The 21,592-nt window shown below is 36.0% G+C and overlaps 1 pseudogene; it reads left to right on the forward strand.

Annotated features, from left to right (window-relative positions):
• Positions 1-538: 538 nt before the first annotated feature.
• LOC131894234 (S-methyl-5'-thioadenosine phosphorylase-like) lies at positions 539-20,003 on the forward strand (annotated as a pseudogene).
• Positions 20,004-21,592: the final 1,589 nt, after the last annotated feature.

A 21,592-nucleotide genomic window follows, 5' to 3' on the forward strand; every position in this document is an offset into this window, starting at 1 on the left:
AACTCCTACCTTTTCTCTCTGAACAAATGCAATATCTGATGGACTAACTCATTCCCCACCACTCTCTGAGGAACGTCTAATCACCTGCCTTGCATTTAGTAACACTCTTGTTAAACAGCTTAGACAGAACCTCCTCTTATCTCTGCTGCATCCTGTCAGTAATTTTACATTTATTGATCTTTACCCTGCAACTGCTCATTGTCTATAAATCCCCACTGGCTTTTGTTGTGTTCAGAATTGAATCTGCTTCTACACTGAGTTTTATCTTCCTCGATTGCTATACTTCCTAATTACTGTCTACTTTTAATATTTTATTATCCAACCCTGATTTTCTTTAACAGAGAGAAAACAGCAATAACAAACAAAGAAAAAACAAGACAAGAAAAAAACAAAGAGTTCAGCCAATGATGAGAATGGGGATAATTGTGTCCAAACAAACAAATGAAGAAAAGATGTGAGGAGAAAACACTGAAACCTGACACAAAGTCAATCAGAAGTTCCATTTCTTAGACTTCTTTTCTGTATCATTGATGGGAACATGGGCATGGATGCTCCTTCTCCTGTTGTGAGAGTTCACACTACATCAATCACTCTATGGACAGCTGTATATGCAGCAGCTGCATTACATCCTCTGACAAGTAAAGATTCATGCAGTGATTCTAGATTTATTGAAGCAGACTTTCACAAGAGACAATATAAACTTGTTATAATTTAGCATGTTTCAATCAAAATAGAATTACATTACTTTGCTACCTCCTTCCCTCACCACAAATTCTATCCATAGCACACTCTCAAATTCTTAGCACCTTTTCTTTGATTATTTTTTTGTTTTACAGCATATATCTGTATATGCATACATGCATGTGCACAATTATATTTAAAAACAACCTGCTGAGTCCATTTTGTTATTAGTATGTATATAATTCAAGGCTGACCACTCTCAACCTTGGCAGTTGAACTGCATAAAAATAAACAACTTTATAGATTATTGTTAGGGACTATACTGGTTTAGTAAATTAGTGGTTGAAGATTCTCCTCCAGTAACTATGAATTCACTAGTTCTGAGTAGTTATCTGTGTTTCCAGTACCAAGCATGATACCCTTCTTGAGCAGGTTTTAAATCATATCAAAGAGCTTATGGTTACGGCCAAGGTACATGTGCCACTTCTGTACCAGTAGAGTTATTGTGCCATGCTGGCCATTGATGTAGTTCATAGGCAGTATAGCTGGGTATGACGGTTGATAAACAGTTGTCCTTATGTTCATAGGTAAGAGTTATCTTCACTTCTCATCAAGGAAACGTCTCTTTGCAGCAGACACAGATCGCTACAGAAAACCACAACCAATCAAAATGCAGAGTTGTGGAGCCCAGTCACAAAGGAGGCATCTACAAAAACATTTCCACACCTACAGTTCAGGGAACATTGTGGAAGAGGGGCCACAAATACCGTGAGAGCTAGAGCATCAAGGACTTTGCTATAAAGTTGTGTCTCCAAGTGACATTAAAAGCTATACCCATTAAGTCTCACCAATATGACTGCCCAAATGTGAGGCAAAAAGGATGACACCACATGAATGTGACAAACTGGAGAGAGTAAAGCCTGGGAAGCTTCAACCTTATACAAAGAACTGCAGGCAAATGAGAAAAGGTGAGAGCAGGAGAGCTGGTCCTCCCTAGGGAAGAGCACATCAATTGGTTGTTCAGTGCCAAATGATTAGCATTGGAAACATATATACTGAAAGGGAAAAATCAGTAGCCATCTTGAGAGATGCTCCCCCACTCCTCGAAAGGTATTTGCTGACCAGCAGTTTCAGAACTGACCAGAAGTTGAACTCATAGGAAGATAAGACTAGAACAATAAATCTATATATCCTGGACTTGGTAAAACAGGGTATGGGGAGCAATGGACTCAACTGATCAGAAATTGAACTTATGGGAAAATAGGATTGGAACAACAAGTCTGAATGTATATATCCTGGGTTCAACAGAAACAGGACATAGGGAGTAAAAATTTTATGTCTCTGTAGATACCCTGAATCCTGTTAACCATCAGTAACCTCATGCTTATAGTTCAGCCAGTAACTTCAAAGAACTACCTCACCCCTAGCCTCCTCGCCCAATTCCAAGATATGTAACTCTCTGCATGTAAACTTTTCCTATATAAACCCTTTCAAGTGAGTGCTCAGGGCCTTTCTCCTCCACCTGCTGTGTCAGATGTTGGACATGAGGACCAAGCCCCTGGGTTGCTTGTTTTGTTACTAAAAAACCTCTGTGTGCTTGTATCAGATATTGGCTCTGTGATGGTCTTGCTTGGGGGTCTTGTGACCTGGGCACAACACATACAATTAACATTATATAGACTCACCAGATTATGCCTACAAGTATATATTCATGCAATAACAATAAATAGTAAAATAGATCTTGAATCAGAATGAGGGTGGGGAGGGGTATATGGTAGGATTTTGAGGGTGAAAAGGGGAGAGAGAAACATAATAAGTAAATTATAACCTCAAAAATAGACAAAGAAAAAAGTTAACACTGTCAAACACAGAACTTCACCCAACCATAAATATGTTTGCATCTCAACTTAAATTGATCCATATATTCTAAAGTTACCAAAAGATACAAAATTCCTAATACATCCATTTCTTCTATTTTAAAACATGGCAAAAAATTCAGGAATTTTTAGAACTAAGGTGCTTCCTCTTTAAATTATGGAAAATTAATTTTCTAGTTGCTTGGGTCCAGTGTGAACAAATTTCCTTTTCTCAGAGAATTTCCAAAACAAACCACTATCTCTGTAATAATCATGTTGTCAGACCTAATTTATCCCAACTACAGAATTTTGTTGATTCTAAGACAAACTACAAAAATTATAACCAAGCAATGAATAAGAAGAATTGCATGGGATTTTTGGAGGCACTAGGGAAGAGAACAGAGGCATTTTAAAACTAAGATGCAGAAATTTGGATACTCAAAATTGGTATGTAATTTCACAAAAAAGCTAGCAAAATAGTATATTATTTTGGATGAGAACAAAACTATGCCTATAGTATTTTGCTTGAGAAAAAAATTACATATTGTTACTTTAAAATGGCAGTTTGTCTTCATTGCTTCCCAGCAATACTAAGAGAAATGTTTTATTCTTTTAGACTCCTTTTTAATTATTTAAAAAATACCCAAAACAATCATATTTTTGCCACCTTGGAATTGGGAATCTGACTCCACCACATTGCTGGAAAATAGATAATACAAGGCTCCAGCCAGGAAGTTCTGACTCACAAGCTGATCCTGCACACAGACCCCTCTCCACACTCCTCCATGCACGCGTGCACACACACACACACACACACACACACAAACACACACACATACACACACACACACTCACACACACACATACTCACACATATTTCAAATTACTTGACTTTTTGAATGGCTTCACACTCGGATAATTAAGGAAAAGATGAAATTCATCAGTTCACTTCCTCCCTTGATCTTTTTCATGACAAAATATGCTTTTTATGTTTAAAGTCACACATGGACATAATGATGAATGTTTGTTATGGTACTCTTAACAAATGAGTTTTACATTTAAATAGTGGGGATACTCAATTTACTTTAGTTAGCTTTAAAATTTTTCGATTTTATTATAAAACAAAAATGTTATCCATTCAGTCAAAATTACTTTTCTCATTCTGATAGTTTTGCTTTTCATAAGGTTTGTCTTCATCAGTGTTCTATTGCTGTGAAGAGACACCATGACCAACTCTTATAAAAGAAAACAATTAATTGGGGCTTGCTTACAGTTTCAGAGGTTTATGCCATTATCATAGCAGGAAGCATGATAGTGTACATGGTACTGGGGAAGCAGCAGAGAGTTCTAAGTCTAGATCCCCAGACAGCAGAAAGAGAGAAGAGCCACTGGGTCTAACTTGGTCATTTGAAGCCTCAGAGCCCACATCCAGTGACACAATTCCTTCAACAAGGTCACATCTACTCCACAAGGTCATACCTTGTAATTCTCCCCAAGTAGTGCCACTCCCTGTTGACTAAGCATTCATACATATGAGTCTATGGGGGCCTTTCTAATTCAAACTACCACAAGGGTGACAATTTCTCTTGCTATTGGGCAGCAGCAGAAGCTAGCTTATGAAGCAAGTTGGCCATACAATTAAGGGTAAGAAACTCATGCTCTGTGTTGCTAAGTAGTGACATTCAACCATCTAGACATATTTACACATTCTCACCTACTGAGCATTTCCTGCCTCTCAAGAGTTTACCAAAACTTCTTCCCATCATAACTGGTAGAGCATCTGTACATTTAAATGAATACACTTATTTATCCTTTGATAAGCACTGGGGAAACTTCTATACTCAATATAAATACTGTTTCTGTAGAATATGTTTATGTCAGTTGGTGTTGGGTGACTGACATAAGGTATATGTGTTGCTTTTGCTCTTTTGTCTCTTTTTGCTCTTTGTTCTTTGCTATTGGGGGGCCCGCCACCCAGCTCCCAAATAAATCACACACAGAGGCTTATTCTTTCTTATAAATGCCAGGCTTTAGCTTGGCTTGTTTCTAGCCAGCTTTTCTTAACTTTAAATAATTCCATCTACCTTTTGTCTCTGCACTTTTTCCCTTTCTTACTTCTGTATATCTTACTTTCACTCTTACTCTGTGGCTTGCTATGTGCCTGGCTGGCTGGGTGGCTGAGTGGCTGGCCCCTAGCATTCTCCTATCCTTGTTCTCTTTCTCTTTCTTCTCCCTCCCAGATTTCTCCTTCTATTTATTCTCTCTTCCTGCTAGCCCTGCCTATCCTTTCTCCTGCCATACTATTGGCTGTTCAGCTCTTTATAAGACCATCAGGTGTTTTAGACAGGCACAGTAACACAGCTTCACAGAGTTAAACCAATGGAACATAAAAGAAAGCAGTACATCTTTACATCATTAAAGTAAATGTTCTACAGCATAAACAACTGTAATACATCTTAAAATAATATTCTACAACATATATGCACAGTGATTATTTGTTTTGTTTCCCAAATAAGACTTGTTGAATTTTAAAAAAGGTTTCTACTCATTCAACAGGCGACCTCCTACACACCAGATCCCTTTTTAAAAAGTGACATCACCACTATGTGGATCTGAAATTTCAGTTCTTAATGTTTTGTCAGATTAAGAAAACACAGATCAAATTGTTATTTTCAAAGAAAAATGTTATACTACTGTGTTCCCAAATTTTAGAAAATGACAATGAAGCATAAACTGAGTGCTCAGTGGGAGGCCAATGTTTAGGAGATTCCTCCCTAATTTAATTGCAGGGCTTTACCTTTGGAAGCCATATCTCTATGATTGTAACACAACCTACTTCCACATTATAATACAAATAATTATACAACACCATATGAAATTGACTTTTTTACTTAAACGTCATATATGAAGAAAGTGTTTTCTGGAACAACTGAAATAAAATTTGGGGGTTACATATATTAATTTATCTCTTAAGTCTCTTTTCATTGCTTCATTTTACTATTTTATGCTATCTCATTCTATTTTATAACAATATTTATGTATAATTGCAAAGATTTATCTTTCTGCTATCCATCTGGTAACCAGTTGCTTAACATAAAATTAGCATATTCAGAAATGTTAATGGCAATAAAACAGTCCAAATATTCTTTTGCTTCCATAGATATTAAGAGGACATTTCTCAGCTGGACTCTTCATGTGCCCACTAAAACAATTAAAAGTTAGCTATGAGAGCTCTGCAAGTCTGGTTCTTTGGCACAAGATTCTTAGCATGATAAGTGTAGAATATACACATTATCACTGAAAAGAGTGTTCAGGTTTTGCTTAAATCTCTAGTCACTTAGAAACTTTTAAGTAATAATGTTATGTAGATATTTTGACAAATTATTATTATGTTTATCTATTTGTGTGTGTGTGTGTGTGTGTATGTGTGTGTGTGTGTGTGTGTGTGTGTGCGCGCGCGCGCAGCAAGCATGGTGCATGTGTGAAGGTCTGAGAATAACTTGAAGGAATTGATTCTCTCCTTCTAATACATGGATCCAAGGAACTTAACTCAGGCTTTCTCACAAGTACCTTTATCCATGGAGCCATCTCATAGTTCCTTGATATATTTTTAATACCAGCAGATGTTATGAGGATGTTAAAAATCACTATCTCTGACTTGCAGGTAAAATCACTCCATTTTTTTCTTTTATAATATTTCATTTCTAGTTTCTGAGATTGTAATATAATTGCATCATTTTCTCTTTCCCCTTCTTCCCTCCAAACTCTCCCCTGTGCCACCTCACCCTTGCTCTCTTTCAAATTTATGGTGTCTAATCTTTAATTGTTTGTATGTGTGTTGCCTATACATCTTCCTAATATATATTAATCACACATATATGTATACACACTCATATGTAAAGTGCAAAGTCTATGTAATGTTACTGATATATATATATAGATATAGATAGATAGATAGATAGATAGATAGATAGATAGATAGATAGATATAGATATATATGTAATGTTGGTTGTTTTTGCTCTTTTGGGCCTACCACATAGTTCCCAAATAAATCACACATGGAGGCTTATTCTTAATTATAAATGTCCAGCCTTATTGGCTTGCTGCTGGCCAGCTTTAATTAACTTAAATTATCCCATCTAGCTTTTGCCTTTCTCTATTTCTGTATACCTTTCATTATTTCTTACCCCATGGCTTGCTGTATAGCTGGGTGGCTGGCCCTGATGTCCTCCTCCTTCTCTGGCTACTCCTTCCTCTTCTCCAGATTTCTCCTTCTATCTATTCTTTCTGCCTGCTAGCCCCATCTATCCATTTTCCTACCTCACCATTGGCTGTTCAGTTCTTTATGAGACCACCAGGTATTTTAGACAGAGTATCACAGCTTCACAGAATTAAACAAATGCAGCATAAACAAAAGTAACACACCTTACAATAATATTCCCCAACATTTCCTTCTCTTTTTTCTAAACAAAAAAAATGAAATGTTTTAACTTTAAGGTACTAAGACTGCATACAATAAGAACAACTATCAAGTAAAGTTTACATATATAATATACGGAATTCCAGTTCATTTGTGTCTGGTCATTTAAATAAAATACTCCATAATCTACCCTATCTTGGTAAATCCAGAATTTTACACCTAATTTACTTTCTATCACATCTAAAGAAAACTACAACTATAACTATCTAGTCTTCAGCTCCATCAAAGGCCCCAGAAGGATATAATATTATTTAAGTAAACAAAAAGTGCATTGCAAACAACTTCCAAAAACTCTAGAAATGACAAAGACATCTGAATGCCTGGATAGTCACCAAAAGTTCCTCTGCAACATTGGAGCATTCATCTATAGCCTAAAGGCCTAGATTATCTGGCAGACTTTTTAAAGAAGGAAGAAATTTGAAAGACTCTCCCACCCATATTGGCATAGTTTATCAGTTATTTTCCTGTGTCCTGCCAAATGTCTAGCAGTTTCTTCTGTAAAGTAGGAATGCTGAAGGACCATCTTGCCTTGTTTTGGCAAAGTTTAGCAGTCACTTTCCTGTGGATCCTGCATGTCCAGTTTATACAACATACTGTCAAGCAGTCCAGGCAAGAGTTTTTGACCAAATGGCTAGCCTTGCCACATTGAAAGCAAAATTCATAAGCAGTTCCTTCAATGCCTATCATCTCTGAAGAAAATTGGTACTACCAAGAGTAGATGCATTTCATTGTTATGAAAAGCCCTAAGTTAACAAAACATTTTAAATATCATATTCTGTAGGTCTTTGAAAGTTTTGAAGACCATCTATCTGTCTAAAATACATTTCTACATGATCTAGCAAGCATACATAACATATTTACAATTATGATAGTTTTAAATGACTAACCACTAACCTATGTTTTCTGGTTATCCTATATAGTTAATAATAGTAGCTTTCAAAAACTAGAACTTCACCCTACATTCCCAAGTGAACTGTGTAGGCACAATATGTCAAACAAAAATAGAAACATATATACAATATGTTGTAACAAAAATAACTTTAAATTTTTATCAATATACAAAAATCCTTTAAACAAGAGTACAAACATATATATGGTATAACAAAAATAGCTTTAAATTTGTAGCAATATACCAAAGTCCATGAAAATGCAAAATATCTGAGATTAATAGTTGTCTTTTTATCCTATATTCCTATATTCCCCTAAGTTATAACAAACATCCTTAACCCACAATTAACCAAAGACCATTCATACCCCCACAACTCTTGGGAATGTGAACATCATTTTCTCCAAACTGCTTCCTGCTGTCTGTGGGCAAAGGCATCATTTTTAGGGGTCCCTGAGAAAACTTAAGATAATGGCCAAGTTCTAGGAAGACCAGAATAACCTCTGTTGATAAGTATCACCTGTCAAGGTTCAAGAGGTCTTCCCTAATCAAACCTGATCCATATTATTTTTGAAGGAACCCACAACCTCTCATCTCCTGTGGGAACAAAACTCAAAAGCATTTTTCATTTCCATTTGGCAAATATATTTTTGACTTCTTTTTTAAAGTTAAGGCATTCCTAATGTATCTAGATTGGTTCAATTTTGCAGTTGTGTTCACAAGCCCATGTCTGTCCACAGTTGCTGTTTGCTCATCAAAAAAAAAAAAAATCAAAATCAACAGAATAACATACAGGATCTGTACTGCCTGTGTATTTCTCATCTCGGTGTGGCTTATTCTTTTTCATATTACTTGATTTCTCTCTTTAAAGACTTCATTTTTCAACTATTCATTTCTTCCTATGACTATACCCTTTTTCTTTTCTTAAGCCTATGCACATTGTTAAATACAATGGAATCTGTTTAGAGGGTTATTTTTTCCATTTGGATCTCTTTTATGGTGTATCTTTTAGCATTTTTTGAAAGTACAAGCAAACTATAGACTGCTCAGCTACACCTGGATCCTCCGTGGGCAGCTCTTGGCTGGCTTTGCCCACTACTCGGGTCCTGAAATCCAAACCTAAAGCTCACAACTTGGTCAAAAGTGTGTGACCAAAAACTGTGTTCAACCTTCGTAGAGCTCTAGAATGGCAATGCTTGTACTTTGGCAGGCATTTTTTATTAATATTTTGTCCCTACTCCACTTACTAGCTGCTCAAAGGCTTATCAGCAGACAGAAACTCAGAAAAAAGCAGTATCTTTTTTTTTTTTCTCTCAGCTTTCTTAAGCCCTATATGGAAATTCAGCCACACATTAGGTGCCAAAAATGTTGGTTGTTTTTGTTCTTTTGAGGTGCCTGCCAACAAGCTCCCAAACAAATCACATGGAAGCTTATTCTTAATTATAAATATCTGGCCTTATTGGCTTGTTGCTGGCCAGCTTTACTTAAATTATCCTATCTAGCTTTTGCCTTTGGGCATTTACCTTTCTCTATTTCTGTATACCTTTCATTATTTCTTACTCTGTGGCTTGCAGTACAGGTGCCTGGCTGGCCCCTGATGTCCTCCTCCTTCTATGGTTACTCCGTTTTCTTCCCCAGGTTTCTCCTTCTATATATTCTCTCTGTCTGTCAGCCCTGCCTATCCTTTCTCTTCCCTTGCCTTTGGCTGTTCAGCTCTTTATTAGACCATCAGGTGTTTTAGATAGAGTATAGAGTATCACAGCTTCATGGAGTTAAACAATTGCAACATAAACAAAAGTAACACACCTTAAAATACTATTCCCCAACATATGTATATTTTCAGGGTTCATATTTGGCTTTGGATAACCAGTTGGTGTGCTCTTCCTTGAAGATGACTATTTCTCTTTGTCTCATCATTCTTTATTTGCCTATAGTTCCTTGTCTAGGGTTAAGGACAGCTGAGCTTCCATACCCCATATCACACTTAAGCAGTATGCCATGTCTACAGATGTTTTCCTTGATGAAAATGTGACACACACTATGCAATACTATGCAGCTGTAAAGAAAAATGAAACCGTGAAATTACAGCTAAATGAATAGAACTAGAAAAGTTGATATTGAATGACGTAACTCAGACACAGAAAGACAAACCTCACATGGTCTCTCTTATCTAAGGCTCCTAGCTCAAAATTTACAATGTGAGTATATATCCTGTAATACTTTTTAAGAAATCAGAATAGTGAAAAGGGACCATGGGAAAGAGTGAATTATTATAAGCCTTTCCATATAATACAATATAGCAATTGTTAACAAAACTGAACACTATATATTGCATATATGTATTGCCCTGTCATTCAGGACCCTAAATTACATAAAATTACTGTGTGTCAATTAAAATTACAAATGTACAGACCAGAGAAATTGCTCAAGTGTTAAGAGCACTTGGTGCTCTTGCGCAGACCCGGGTTCCATTCCAAGTACCCACTTAGTCATTCTCAACTATATAATGCCAATTCCAGGGAATCTGATGCTCTCTTCTAACTTCTACAAGTACCATGTATGAGCATTTTGTACACAGAGGCAAAGGGACAGCACTACTATGTGCATCTGAAACTTCAGTTCTTAATGTTTTCTTAAATTAAGAAAACACAGACCAAATCGTTGTTTTGTTTCTATATTGTAATATTTATACTCATATACACAAAAATAAAAAAATATGTAAAAAATGAAGATATAAATTTACTTTTTAGGAAGCAGAGAGTATCTTAATTTAATTAATATATAAGTTGCTAAATATATTTGTATAATAGTAAACACCTTGTATGATGTTTTTAAATGTTAGTAATTAAGATGTCATAGCCTAATGTATTCAAGGAAGTATAGAAACAAAACACAGTACCCTTTACTAATAAGATAAAAATAGCAGAAGTTATTTTTATAATATATTTACATGTCAACTTGAAAATATTATCAAAACAAAAGACATGAAACATGATCATCAAAATCAGAAACAAAATGGCAATTTTCCTCTTTTTGTTATTACTGATGTATGTGTACATCTGGCCAATGCACTCAGGCCTCAGATACATATAATACTTTATTATGACCAAAAAGAAACAAATGATAGCATGAAAGACAGAGGGGAATGATGGGAGATAAGGCGAAAGAAAGAAAGGAAGCATGAACATATGGCTTCATTGATTCCTAAAGGGAAAAAAAGAGTATGGCCAAATTAATATGGGATTGTATCAGAAAATGAAGTTACATACTAGGCTACTATTGTTTCCAAGCCCCAATTGAGTATCATATATAATATTTATATTAGTAAATGTTATAGGTCAATTATTTATGACTTATTATACATATAATTTTAATTGAACCTATGTAAAACATCATAGTTTAATAAATGGCAGCTCTAATTTTAATGTAGATCTATCTTTTCACATCTTTTTCATATTAAATAATTAATTTTCTTTTTTTTTTTTTGGTTTTTTGAGACAGGGTCTCTCTGTGTAGCTTTGTGCCTTCCTGGAACTCACTCTGTAGACCAGGCACTGTTAGGTGACCTGGCCTTGTTAGAGGAAGTATCTCACAGCGTGGTGGGTGGGCTTTGTTTGAGGTCTCATTTTCTCAAGTTTCCCTCAGTGTGACAGTCAGTTGACTTCCTGTTGCCTATAAGATGCAAGGACTCTCAGCTCCAGCACCACATGTGCCTGTACACCACCATACTCCCTTTCATGATCATAGTGGACTGAACCTCTAAAACTGTAAGCAAGCCACCTCAATTAAATGTTTTCTTTGTAAGAGTTGCCATGGACATGGTGTCTTTTCACATCAATAAAAATCCAAACTAACACATCTCCCATACAGTGTTCTGTGAGCCTTTGGTGTAGGAGTTTTACTGTAGAAATATCAAATGGGGTGGGCACTCAGTGGTCTGTAATTCTAGGCATTTTGACCAGTTCTGAATCTTTGGAATAGTTACCATTTGCTACAAAAAGAAGCGTCTTTGTAAATGTGTGAGAGTTACAACTGTGTGGGGTAATAAGGATAAAGGATAAGTATTTAAATTGTAATTAGGAATCATACTGGTTTATAAAAATGGCAATAATAGATACAATACCAATTTAGTGCCATAATCTAGTTACTATGAATCAGGAACAGATTTCCTTTTGATAACTCTTTGTAGTATCCTGGATAAAACGCTGAATTCCATAAACATGGTGCAAATCCATTCATAGACTCTCAATATCATCTAAAATAAAATAGCATTTTATGCAATATATTATAAATAAATGAATTAATGCAGATAGTAAAACATTAAATTGATATGCTGTTCATGTTATTTCTCACAAAAAATATTCAAATTATTTGTTAAAAGATTTTAAATCATTCATATTTTAATTACTGAGACTACAACTAATTTATTTGAGATGGCCACAAAGTAAATTTACTTTCTGAGAAAATTATAAAAGTAGGCATACAATGGTCCATCATTGTTTAAAATAATATTCTTCAGTGTTTTATAATTACAGAAATGGTTAATTATACTCCACAGAATAAAGCACATTTAGAAGCAACATGGTTCACTCCCTCCAAAATTAAAGCTAATGTTAACCTTTCAAATTTCAATAAAGAAACCAGCATAGTGGAAAGATGCTTAGTGAACAGCCAGCAATTTTGTATCTTTATATCACCTTAACATGTGTTTAATCAAACCTATGGAATATACTTGCTTTCCAATCCTGGCCCAGTGAGGAGAGAGTGATAAAACATAAAACTGAAAATATAAGGAAAATTACAGGCAAAAATAAGAATTTGGACATGCATCATATTGCCTCTGTAATTCATATTAAACACATGAAGTAAAATAATTTCTATAAAATGGTACATGATTGTCCAGCTCCATTGCTTATGTAGTTAAATAATACAGGATGTAAAAGTATAAATTTTCCTGTGAATTTATTAGAAGGAGGATCTCTAGCCCTCATCTCTGGCAGTGCATTTACAATGTTTGCCTGTGCCTAACATAGTAGCGCTAATAATATAGTATATCCCGTTAATAACAATCATATAAGATATATTTGTGTATATCTGTTATTCTTTTTTGTGTTTTTGCTGGGGACCCCCCCCCCGACACAGTTACTTATGTTGACTGTCCTTCCACTCACTCCTCTGTCTGATATTACAGCATGCACTTGGATTTCTATTAGGTTCCCATTTTAATCTTTCAATCCAGACGAGTCCAATATCCATGGTTAGTCATTTAATATGCATGCTACAGATTCTATGGATTCTATGGAGTTCTGTAGGTTTTGAAGAACCTTGTTGCTGAATGAATGAACAGAATGAATCCATATAGCACTGTGTTTATAGTTTTTTACCCCATGGAGGATGTCTTGGTACTTTCCAAATTTTGACCGCTATAAAGGTATAAGTTATGAGCTCTTGTATAAATATTTAAGAATATAATTGATGGATCATTCAGCAACAGCTTCTTATTGTAAGTGACTATTCCTATTCATGTTCTCAGGAGCATAGCATGAGAGTACCTTGTCCTACTCTTCATTATTACATCAATGATTGGGGGTTTTTCTTCTTTTCATACCTTGCATGTCTAGTTTTATTTTAGCTATTTAATAATTGTTCATTGATATTTCTTGAACAGTCATTTCAATCCAGATCATTTAAGTTTCATAAATTATGCTTTCTTTTTTTTCTGAAATTTAGGTCTTCATATAGTCTAAGTATATTTGAATCACATATGTGATCTGAAAAGAATTTCTTCCAGTCTGCCTCTGAGTAAATACTAATTCTGCAACTTTTTATTTAAGTGAAAAATGGTAAAGCTATCATTGAAAAAATAAGAGAAGCATGTTTTTCTGTGGGAGAGTTTTGACAGTTTATATGACAAGTGAGTTTTGAGTTTTTATATTAGATATATAAATGTTGGTACTGAAAAAGACAAGGATATTTGCCTTTTGATAGCTTCAGTAAAATCTAGCTGTTGAAAAAAATCAGGAATTGTCAGAGGTGTTGGTAACACTATGAGATTGAATACAACCACCAAGAGAGTGAGTAGGCATAGAAACGTAAGGTCAAGGAGATTGGAGCCATGATTTGAACATGAAGTATCTCCACTTAGGTTCATGGCTTACGAAATCAGCACCCCTACCTAATGGCTATGACACTGTCTATGACTAGGCTTTAAGATTCAGATCTTATTGATGATCCTACTCTGCTTATATCTACCCCTAGTTCCAGAGTTAACCTCTGCTTTCCAGTCCACTTCACATGAACCAACTACCACCATGTTCTCATTCAGCTATAGACCAAGATACTCTTCTTTTCTTTAAACAACCAGGACTACGACTCTGAACTCCCCCAAATAAATCCTTCCACTCTGATGTTGCTTTAGTTATATATTTTTGACATAGGAATGAAAAAAGCACACTTAGGAAAGTACAATTTAAGTAGTCAGGAAAAAAAGATTGAAAGAAAGGAGCATACTGGGTTAGAACAAGAAGTAAGACGGACAGAGGACAATAATACAAGGGGGTGGGAATCAGGAAACTAAGCGAGAATGCAAAATTAAGACAGAAGCAATAAAAGATGGCTGAGAGACAACCCTCTATAACTCTAGTCTCAGGGGATCCAGCGGTCTCTCTTCTGGCCTCTGGGCACCAAGCATGCACATGATTCACAGACATTCATACTGGTAAACCACTTATACACATAACAATAAACAAACTATACAAATAAAATGTAATGTACAAAATTGAAGTTACACTCCTCGCTAACTAGGTTTCATTTCTCATGTCAATCACAAATAATGACAACGTATTTTGTTAGTCAAGGGTCTCCAAAGGTTTTCTCCATCCTCATTTAATAAAGCAGTTTTTACCCCCACAGCATCATTGAACACAGTGCTAAACATTAATTGTGTTTATACCTCAAGAGGTTGCTCCACTTACAATTCTGATTCTAATACAGGAAAATCTATTCCCTAGATGAAGCAAAAGAAAATATGTCCTCTTGAACTTCAACAAAGAAGATTCTAGGAGTTGTGGACATCTAAAATAAGTTGTCAGCCCTCCAGGATGCTGAGACTTAGTCTTACAAGTAAATAAATTCAAATCTTGACAGAGTACCTTATCTAGGGACCTTGATTCCGGTCACCCAAGAAGCTATTGGTCAAATATTTCAAGGCTGTAGCCAATAACTAACATCCCCCTCCCCCATCAAGGTGAGGCATGCAGAGTTTTTATTCAGCATCTGGAATCCGACTTCTAGATGATAAGTGGCACTAATTTACCATGCTGTAGTCTGCTTCTATTTATATTTTTTCTTTCATGCTTACTTTCTTGCCTTTGCAAATATTCTTCATTAAATCTAAATATTTAACATGTTGTTTAACCACTTCTTTAAGATGTCTATACATTTTCTAACCATATTTTGATTTTAGACCACACTGTATGAGACTGTAAACAACTTTTTCATTGTGGTTAAATTTAACGAGGTATGATTGACTTTTTGTGCTCTTAGGCCTACAAAAATGTGAGTACAAAGTTCAAATTGCATGTTTCTGTTTCTTTTTTAATATGCTATAGTGTGTGTCTGTTCTATTTTAATTCTCAAAATTTGCTATTCAGACATTATTCTTCCACAAAAATCCTTCAAACAAACAGAGCAAAAAGCAATCTTACAGTAGGAAATAGCCCACTGCAAAGCTGGTTCCTACACCCACATCAGAGCAAATCAGTGGAGACTGAAACTACAATGTCGTCTTCATCAAGGACTCAAATATAGTGACTAAAAATGCTAAGAATTTAAAGTAACACATTTGTCTGCAGGTGATTAAAAATCTTCACACTACAACTATTCAAAATGCAGAACTGGGGAAACTAGTCACAGTGGACATATCTACAAAACACTCCTATACCTAAGATCAGGGGACACTTCCTAGAATGGGCAGAATGATTGTAAGAGCCAGAAAGATGGTAAGGATTTTGCCATGTGATTATGTCTTCTTGTAACAACAGAAGTTACACATACAAAGTCTCACTAACGTAACTGCCCAAACCAAATGTGAACTGAACAAGGATATCACCAACAGACATGCCAAAGTAGAGGAGGAAAAGCCCACCAGGCCTCCGCCTTATACAAACACCTGCAGGCAACTGATGAAAGATGGAAATGGGAGAAGTGGTGCTCTTTAGGGAAGAGTCCACCAACCCATTGTCCAGTACCAAATAGTCAGCGCTGGAAGTATACATACAAGCAACATCATTATAGAATCAACAGGTTATATTTAGGAATACACCCAGACATACACACAAGTACATTTATGCACACAATAGCAATGTAAAAAGAGGACATGAATTTGAACGAGAGTGGGGTGGGGTCTGTGAAAGAAAGGTTTTGGATGGAGGAAAAGGAAGAGAGAAATGTTACAATTAAAGAATGATCTTAAAAATGAACAAAAGAAAAATTTCAAAATAGAATATCCATACCAAGAACTTTAGAGGCGACTCAGTGGTTAACCAAGATTGTTGCTCTTGCAGGTGAACTTAGTTTAGTTCCCAGAACCAAAGGTGGTTGGGGGTGAAACTCCAGCCACAGGGGATCTAAAACCTAATTTTGGTCTCTTTTGGCATTTACACTCATGTGCATGTGCATTTGTACTCAAGCACATGTGCACACACACACATACACACACACACACACACAAATGCACACTCAGATTTTAAAAATTAAATGAATCATACACACACATATATAAACATATACATGTATGCATACATATATACACATATCAAGGCTTTTTTATTATTATGTTATGTATTACAAAAATAAATCTTAGGATTAGACTCTATAAAGTGTTTGTGCTCTGAAGCTAAAATGTAAATTAACTAAAACATCTGATTTATCAAATTAATAGCCTGTTCACCAACGTTTGTTTTAAACTTCATCATATAAGTTTACCCCTCTGAAGTTATTATGTCAAGCTCGTGTTTCAACCTGAAATAATTCTCAATCTATAAAATAGATGTCTTTAAAAGATACAAACTCCAGATGCTAAAACCCTGTAGTATCCCATTTTTCTTTTTTGAGATGCAGTTAACAATCAGCCAAGATATGCTGGTATGGATGGAAAGAAAGGTGAACACATATGCCTACTGTACATCCACTATGGGTATCACCATAGAGTTTCCTAAAGAGTGAAGAATAGATCTACCTCAAGATTCGTCTCTACTACTCTTGGGTGTATACCCAAAGGACTCTATATCTTACTATGAAGACACTTGCTAATCCTGTTCATTGCTATTCTGTCCACAAAAACCAGGAAATATAAAGATCCTGGATGTTCAACAACTTATGAACCAATAATGAAAATATGGTACCTATACACATAGAATTTTATTCATCTAAAAAGAAAATGAAACTATATAATGTATGGATCTGGAAATAATCATTATTAATGGTGATCGTAGCTTTGAATCTTTATATGTGTATGCTTAAATAAGAGTACCTGTAGAAATTAGGAAACTAGAAGTGAGCCTTTGGAGGGATTTCAGGAGGTAATAGTAGAATGAAGGCAAAGAGAAAGGAGAAAAGATAAATAATATGACTGGAGCGGTTCAGTGAGACGATAGATGGGAAGGCAGGGTGGTAGGGGAAAGGATTTAGAGACAGGTATCTACTAGTAAAGGCAATATAGAATCCTATTATTTTAGATGTGTGTGTGTGTGTGTGTGTGTGTGTGTGTACATGTAAAAAAGAGTTTAAATAAAGTTATATGGAGGGGCAGCTCCTTTCTCAGATGCCATAGAATATCAAACAAAAAGCCAATGACAGGTATGGCTAGTATCTTCAAGTTATTGGTCAGTTGGGTTCCATAGACCCAAAAAGATCACAAATTGTTATCAATGCTCTTGTTTACCCTCTAGAACTTAAGACTAATAGTCCTTTGCTGAAAACCACATACTTGAGTCACTCACTGGACTTGGCCAAATTAAGCTGTTATTGACCTGGAAACTTCAACACCAACAACCAGCTTTTATAGTGTTGGAAAGTGTTATGCATGCTCCAGGAGGATAAAAGCAATCAATAGTCTTACCCAGCTGTGAACCCTGGGGACTAAATAAACAATGGGCCCGACAAGACATGTCTACTAGTGCAATAATTGCACAAATGTTATGTGATTAACCATCCACTTTTGGCCTAGATTTAAAGCACACTGGAAAAGACAACATTTATTACCAGTACTGCTAGCTAGGCTAATAACCTGTGTCTGGGCAGGTCACAAGCCTTAACAGAGAACTGACTATTATTCTACAGAATGGAAATAATATTAAGCTGCCCTCCCAAAAATCATCAATTTGTACAACTCTCAATTCTCAACAAATGTTTGTATATGATAATTAATGAATGGACTAGAAGTTGATCAACAAAAAGAAAATAAGAGATTGTGAAGTGTTCAGACCTAGTCGGGACACACCTAGATCACACCCACCGCCTGGGGATCATTGATGAAGATGAAGGCACATCCTATGAGCCAGAGGTAAAGGAATTCTGCAGAAAAATAGCATTTGCTTGTCAAAACAGCAGACTTGCACAGATGCTGTGATTACATGTAGAGGAATTACACAAGATCAACCAAAAACAAACAAACAAACAAAAAAAAAACAAAAAAGCCAGCATGGTTGGCTAGGGGCTCACAGAGCCATATACTGACTTGAGAAGTCATTGACAGCTGCTAGGAAAGTGGGAATGTCAGGTTTTCCTCAGAGATATGACTCCTGATAGCCTAGTTACCCATGTGCCAGTGGATGTTCCTGTACCCAGGTACATATTGGCTTCACTAAGTGAACTTAGCAGGTTGAAACAAGAGGCCACGAATGTGGGTGGGGCAAAAGGGCTCTGGGGATAAAGGAAAAGTTGGAGATGAGGCAGTGGGTGTAGATTTGATCATAACTCATTGTTCACACATGAAATTTTTAAACTTGCACGGCAGTAATGATAATTGGTGGCACTGCCTTGGAGGATCCAGAAATTTTAGAAGGAAGAACTGAAAAATATGTGGATACTCTACTTAGCAAGCGATCTGGTGCCTTAATTTGGAGGAAGAAAAAGTATTGATTGTTTATTTCTTGTAAGGCACTCACCATCACGCTTTCAAAAGTCAACTACCAGAAGAACATCTGGGCTTTGTGTCATAATGACCACAGCTTGCAGGCCCTTAACGGAGGGAATCTTGCCTGATGACATTGTCATCATTGATCAGTGTAAGAGGAATATGCAATACCAAATGCCTGAACTGTTTTGCCCTAAACAAGAGAGGTCCTCATAGAAACAGTAAGAAGCTAGGGCTTTGATACCCTTCAAAGGGGACCATGGCCATAGTTGAAGGGCCTCATTTCAGCTCTGGGCAGAAAGCTTTATAGTGTGCAATGCACCTGGTTGTTTAGATGTCAACAGTATGACCATGGTTCCAGAGGCCATGCTTGCTAAGGAGGCTGTGATTTGTTATGCAAGAATTGTCATGGGGCCGGGCTGTGGTGGCGCACGCCTTTAATTCCAGCACTTGTGAGGCAGAGCCAGGAGGATCTCTGTGAGTTCAAGGCCAGCCTGGGCTACTAAGTGAGTTCTAGGAAAAGGCACAAAGCTACACAGAGAAACCCTGTCTCAAAAAAACATAAAAAAAAGTGTCATGGCAACCAATTATGATTGTTGGGTGGAACATGAAGAAGCAGTATCAATGGATGGGATTTTTTTTTTTTTTTTTTTGGTTTTTCGAGACAGGGTTTCTCTGTGTAGCTTTGTGCCTTTCCTGGAACTCACTTGGTAGCCCAGGCTGGCCTCGAACTCACAGAGATCCGCCTGGCTCTGCCTCCCGAGTGCTGGGATTAAAGGCGTGCGCCACCACCGCCCGGATAAATTACAAATGGATGGGATTTTTAAGAGCATGAAAGAAAATGTCAATAAAGCCAAAAGTTTAATTCTCATTTCCATGCTTCAAATAAGGTCAAATATGGTCAGAAACTCCATAACCTAAAGAACATGGTCCAGTTTTCTGTTTCTCCAGTAAGACATTAAAATAGCATGACTACCATAAAAAAAGGCATTTTATTTTTAATTGTTTGGGGGATTTACTTGACATTAAAAAACAAAAGAGGATAAAGACATTCAGCCTTCACACTTTTGCCTAGAAAGAAGAGCAATTGGTAAGCTGGCAAGACAACATCGTTAGAGGCTCACTCAAGGTATTGACTCCTCCAGAACCCCAAGGGGAAAGCAAATGGTGTGCAGGATCAGGAAGTCTTGCAGCACAGCGGGAGCAAAGCACGATACCCTAGCAGTCTCACTTCTAGAAATTCACAGAAATGATGACTGGAGAGAATATCCAGTTTCCCAAGAGGCTGTCGAATGACTATGAGATGGAAACAAGACTGGCTATCCATATGATTACAAATGGGCACCATCTTTCTGAAGGGCACATTGGTACAAAGCATCAGAGGCTTGACAATACTTCATGCACCTTGTTACTTTAGGAATAGAGTGATTCATTCCAAGAATCATGTGTAAAGAAGGCTACTATCTGTAATAGCAAAATATTCAAAACAACCCAAAAATCAAAAAATTAGATAGATGTACCATGTTTCCATTATACTATAGCTGTGAAACAATCAAGTGGAAATCATGTTTTCTCGTGAAGAAATGGTCACTTTGTAGTATGAAAGGAGAAGGTGCAAGCATTTTGTGATAGTGTTTTTAGTTTTAAATGGTGTGTAAATGTACAGAAAGAAGGGAATATACATAAACCTATAAGTATTTGTTACAGTCCTACTGTGTAAAATTTCTTTGCAATTAATGTTTTCTCTACCTTTTTCCAAAGTAAGCTGGAATAATCAAATAATAATCAAATAATAAAATTATAAAAATGAAAATGAAAAAAAATGTGATAAAAAACATAGATTCAGCCAGGGTGTTTATTGTTTCTTAGTTCAATAAACAGAACAAAGTAAAGTCTGCTTCTACAAAGTATTTCCCCATGATGTTAGCTGAAGGCCAGTAATAACTGTAATCCACAGTAAACCTCTAAGATATCAAGATATTCCTAGAAATAGAACTGGGAACAATACATACAATAACAATGCTGTATTTGAAAGAATGTTCATATATAAAGCAAGCAAATGTTATTGGAATAAATTTTAGAAATCAACAAAAAGAAACATTTGACAAATATTTTATTGGAGAATTCCGTGGAGTTAATAAAGTACTTTCTTTCAAAGTATCATTCAAAATATACAATTTTTAAATATCACAATATTATTTCTTCTTAAATCTATAATCTAGCTGAAAGTTTGTATGGAAAAGTAGAAAGCAAAAATGCTGAGGTATTCTATACTACCAGATGTTATTATCCAGTGTGAAGAACATACTAACATCTCTATCTATTGTTTCAATTGGGAAAAAGTAAATGCACAAGTTTCTATCCAATATGAAGGCACTTTCATAGCCTCAGGAAAGCAAATTAGTAATGCCTATTAAAATTAAAAATGTATATGTTCTTTGGCTAAATCGCCTACTTCCTGGAATGTTTCAGTAGAAATAGATGTATAATGGTCACCAGTCATGATTATTGCAATAATTCTCTCAGTGGCAAACCCTGGAAAACTTCAGAA

This window comes from Peromyscus eremicus, chromosome 17 (assembly GCF_949786415.1).
Source record: "Peromyscus eremicus chromosome 17, PerEre_H2_v1, whole genome shotgun sequence".
In the NCBI taxonomy this organism is placed as follows: domain Eukaryota; kingdom Metazoa; phylum Chordata; class Mammalia; order Rodentia; family Cricetidae; genus Peromyscus; species Peromyscus eremicus.